This window comes from Phocoena phocoena, chromosome X (assembly GCF_963924675.1).
Source record: "Phocoena phocoena chromosome X, mPhoPho1.1, whole genome shotgun sequence".
In the NCBI taxonomy this organism is placed as follows: domain Eukaryota; kingdom Metazoa; phylum Chordata; class Mammalia; order Artiodactyla; family Phocoenidae; genus Phocoena; species Phocoena phocoena.
The window spans coordinates 87,098,184-87,103,346 of record NC_089240.1 but is presented as its reverse complement, the minus strand read 5'-3'; positions in this window follow the sequence as shown (position 1 = coordinate 87,103,346).

Below are 5,163 nucleotides of genomic sequence, written 5' to 3'. Positions count from 1 at the left end.
TGTGCCGGTCATAACAGAAGGACACATGCAGCCCTAACAGGGGGCACCCTTAGAGCATATAGCTCTGGTGACCAGAGGGGAGAGCTCGGCTGGGACACACAGCACGTCTCCTACAAAAAGCCACTTCTCTACGGTTGGGAAATGCAGCCAACCTAACAGACACAGAGAAATAAAATAGCAAATTGGACAAAATGAGGCAACAGAGGAATCTATCCCAAACAAAGGAACACGATAAAACCCTAGAAGAAGAACTAAGTGAAGGGGAGATAGGCGATCTACCTGATAAAGAGTTCAGGGGAATGATTGTAAAGATGTTCAAAGAACCCAGGAGATGACTGGATGAACAGAGTGAGAAGTTTTTAACAAAGATTTATAAAATATGAAGAAGAACCACACAGAGAAGAATACAATAACGGAAATGAAAAATACACTACACGGAATCAACAGTAAATGAAATGATGCAGAGGAATGGACGAGCAAGCTGGAAGACTGAGTAGTAGAAATAACTCAAGCAGAATAGAAAAAAGAAAAAAAGAGAAAAAGAAATAGGACAGTTTAAGAGACCTCTGGGACAACAGCAAGTGTACTAACATTTGCATTATAGGGGTCTGAGAAGGAGAAGAGAAAGAGAAAGAGAAAGGGGCAGAGAACATATTTGAAGACATGATAGCTGAAAACATCCCTAACCTGGGAAAGGAAAGAGATATCCAGGTTCAGTAAGCACAGAGAGTCCCAAACAGGGTCAAGCCAAAGGAGACCACACCAAGACACACTGTAGTTAAAATGGCAAAAATTAAAGATATCAGAGCAATTGGAATGAATCCAACTGGATCACGGTGTATGATCCTTTTTAATGTAGCGTTGGATTCGGTTTGCTAATATGTGGTTGAGGATTTTTGCATCTATATTCTTCACAGATATTGGCCTGTAATTATCTTTTTTGGTAGTATCTTTGTCTGCTTTTGGTATCAGGGTGATGGTGCCTTCATAGAATGAATTTGGGACTGTTCCCTCCTCTTCAATCTTTTGGAAGAGTTTGAGCAGTATAGGTATAATTTCTATGTATGTTTGGTAGAATTTACTGGTGAAGCTATCTGGTACTGGACTTTTGTTTGCAGTGAGGTTTTTTTGTTTTGTTTTAATAACAGAATCTATTTCACTTCTAGTGATTGGTCTGTTCAAATTATGTTTCTTCTTGACTCAAATTTGGCAGGCTGTATATTTCTAGACACTTGTCCATTTCTTCTTGGTTGTCTAATTTGTTGGCATATCACTGTTCATAGTATTCTCTTATGTGTTTTGGTTTTTGAGGCTTTTTTTTTTTGTTTTTTGTGGTATTGGTTGTTGCTTCTGTTTAATTTCTTAGCTTGTTTATTTGGGCCCTTTCTCTTATTTTCTTGGTGAGCCTGGCTAGAAGTTTGTTGATATTCTTTGTCTTTTCAAAAATCTAGCCCTTGGTTTTATTGATCTTTTCTATTTTTATCTCTATTTTATTTCTTTCCCTCTGATCTTTCCCAAAGAAGTGACTTTGGGATTTTTTTGATTCTTCCTTTTCTAATTCTTTTTCTCTTTCTGTTTATTTGAGATTTTTCTTGTTCCTTGAGGAAGGCCTGAATCGCTATGTACTTCCCTATGAGAACTGCTTTTGCTGCATCACATAGATTTTGGATGGTTGTGTTTTCATTGTCATTTGTTTTGAGGTATTTCCTGATTTCTTCTTTGATTTCATCATTGACCCACTGGTTTTTTGGTAGCATGTTGTGCAGTCTCCATGTATTCGTTGTTTTCCCATTTTTCTTTCTGTGGTTGATTTCTAGCTTCATAACACTGTGGTTATAAAAGATGCGTGAAGTCATTTCTATCCTCTTAATTGTGTTGAGGTTTGTTTTTTGACCTAGTATGTGGCCTCTCCTAGAGATCATTCCTTGAACGCTTGAAAAGAATGTGTATTCTGTTTATGGGGGTGATGTGGTGTCCTGTAGATATAAATTAAGTCCAAGTGGTCTACTGTGTCATTTAGGGCCTCTGTTGCTGTATTGATCTTCTGTCTGGAAGATGTGTCCATTGATGTCAGTGAGGTGTTAAAGTCTCCTAGTATCATAGTATTCCTGTTAATTTCTCCCTTTACGTTTGTAACTATTTGTTTTACATATTTAGGTGCTCCTATATTGGCTGTATATATGCCAACTAGTGTAACATCCTCTTCTCTATTGATCCCTTTATCATTATATAATGTCCTTCTTTGTCTTTATGGACTTTGTTTTAAGTCTATTTTGTCTGATATCTGTACTGCTAAGCCCGCTTTCTTGTTGTTTCCATTTGTATGAAATAGCTTTCCATCTCCTCACTTTCAATCTGTCTGTGTCTTGTGCCCTGAAGTGAATCTCTTATAGGCAGCATATTGTACATTCTTGTTTTGTTTTGTTTTTTTATCCATTCAGCCACTCTGTCTTTTGATGGGAGCATTTAGTCCACTGATATTTAAAGTAATTATTGATAAGTATGTACTTACTGCCATTTTAAACCTTGCTTCCCAGTTGACTTTGCAGTTCTCTATATCTTTCCCTTTGGCCATTTTAATTATGCTACGTCTTGGTGTCACTCTATTTGGGTTCTTCTTGTGTGGGACCCTCTGTGCTTCCTGTACCTGGATATCGGTTTTCTTCTTTAGGTTTGGGAAGTTTTCAGCCATAATTTCTTCAAATACATTTTCTATCCCCTTTGCTCTCTCCTCTTCTTCTGGTACCCCTATTATGCATATGACTGCGCACATTATGCCTATGATTATGCATGTTACGCATGCTTTATATTATCCTATATAAAGGATAATATAATCTTTCATATATTTCTTATATAATGTCTCATATGTTTTCTTTATTTTTAAAAATTTGTCTTTCTCTCTGCGGTTCTGATTTGGTGATTTCCATTATTCTATCTTCCAGATCACTTATTTATTCTTCTGCTTTGGTTAGTCTGCTATTTATTGCTTTTAGTTTGTTTTTTGTCTTGGCAATTGAGGTGTCTAGTTTTGATTGATTTCTCTTTAGAGTTTCTAGTTCCTTGTTGCAGAGATCTGCATTTCTATCAATAATCTTTCTTAATTTCTTTAGCCTTTCTCTTACCTCCTTTCTGAATCTGGGGACTAGTAGACTGGTGAGGTCTCTTTCATTATTTGTTCCTTCAGGGGATTTCTCTTGTTCTTTTCGTTGGGAAGAGTTCCTCTGTTTTTCATTCCACTTAACTTTCTTTCTCTCTGAATTTAGGAGAAGCATGAATCTACTGTGTTCTTGAAGGGGTGTTTTTAGGTGGGAGATCCCTGTGTAGACGGTATGAGTCCAATATTTTTCGTGCAAGGGCTGGTTTTGGTGTGGGTGCTTGCCATGTATTTCCTTAAAGTGTGCTGGCCCTTGTTCCCTTTATAGGGGGTGTGTTTGAAGTTGTGTTGACCGGAGGCTGCACTGGTTGTTGGCTGGGGCCTCCTCTTTGCTCGATGGGTGTCACAGCCCTGTTGGGGCTGGGGTCTGCTTCCCAGCTGTTGGAGTAGGAGCCCTGAGGGTCAGGTTCAGTCAGGTTCCATTGCTCCTGAGCACATGCCCAGATGCAAAGGAGGTGACCACTGAAGCTAATGAGGTCCGTGTGGTCACCACAAACCTATATGCCTCCCGTGCAGGCATCTATGGTCCTGCCCAGAAGCAGCCCAAGGTTGCATCCCTTGCTCTGTTGTGTTTTCATCCCAGACCTAGTGCTGGGCTGTGGTGTGGAGTAGGCTGGTGCTGGCGGCCAGGGCCCTGTGGCTGCAGGAATTGAGGTGGTTGTGCCGCTGCCTGGAACCTGGGCTTCCTCTGTGGCAGACCTCTCCCAGGACCTGTCAGCTCCAGATCTGGCTCCAAGCTATGGTGTCGTGTGAGCGGAGCAAGTGTGCTCCCACCGTGAAATGAACGGCTGCATACTCCTGCCAAGAGCCCGTCCAACCGAGATGCAGTGCCCAGCTGCTGTGCCTTTCCATGGTGCCATCTGGTGCATGTGCTGGCAAAGTCCACCACAGCCAGACCTGCCCCCACTGTGTGCACACTGACAATGGGCACTGTGGCAGGGCCTGACCCCGCTATGTGCGGGCTCACCATGGGCTCCTTGGTTTGGCCCAGACCGTACCCCAGGCCCTCCGGGCTGTCTCGACACATCTAGATCAAGTCCTCTCCCTGGACCTGTATACCTAAGATTCAATGCTCACCTGCTGTGTGCATCTGAGGCCCCATCACCTTGTGTGTGCTTTGGGTTGGGAAGTGCAACAAGGCAACAGCCGCCAGTGCCAGTCTCTCTCTGCCCTGATTGTTAGCAAGCCAGCATGCATGCGCTCCTTGTGAGTAGAATTTAGGCTTTTGCAGCCCCTCCAACTATCCCAGCGGCTTTTCCAGCAGGCAAGGGGGATCCCCGGGGCAAGTGTCTGCCTATGTGTATCTTTCCTCCTTTACAGATCTCTCCCAGGGGTGCCAGGACCGTCCTCATGCCTTTAAAATCTTTTTCTGCCCTTCCTGGATACGTAGAGATATTCCTTGCAGCTTTGGTTGTGTAGGAGATCTTCTGCCAGTTTCCAGTTGGTTTTCTGTGAGAATTGCCTCACGTGTAGGGGTATTTTTGATGTGTTTGTGGGGAGAGGTGAGCTCCACATACTCCTACTCCACCATCTTGATACCCCTCCCTATTTGGGAGACTTTGAATTGCATCAAAGTGTCCCATATAAAAACAGATACACTAGACTAAATTAGAATTTCAGAATCCAGTGATAGTCAACTATTGCAAGTGCCTGTCAGTTTTTAGAGAGCACAGGATATGCCATGTTTTTCCAGATTTTGTGCGGAAAAAAAAGGTAGAGCATCATGTACATTTTAGATTATCATTGGACCCAAAGAGGCTACATGAAGTAGATTATTAAAAATCATCTGGTGATGTCACGGAAATGCAAAGTTCATTGATAGAACTTAGTCCTCAAAGCCTGCTTTTATTCTAAAGAAAACTGGCAAAGGTCACTCATTTACATCATATGGGAACATACCCACCAGCAGTAGATGGCGGTGTGATATCGTAACAAGAAAACAATGTGGCTGTTTATGTAAAAACCCATCTCACAATGCTTTCAAAGTCTATAGTTAGAATTATTTGGGG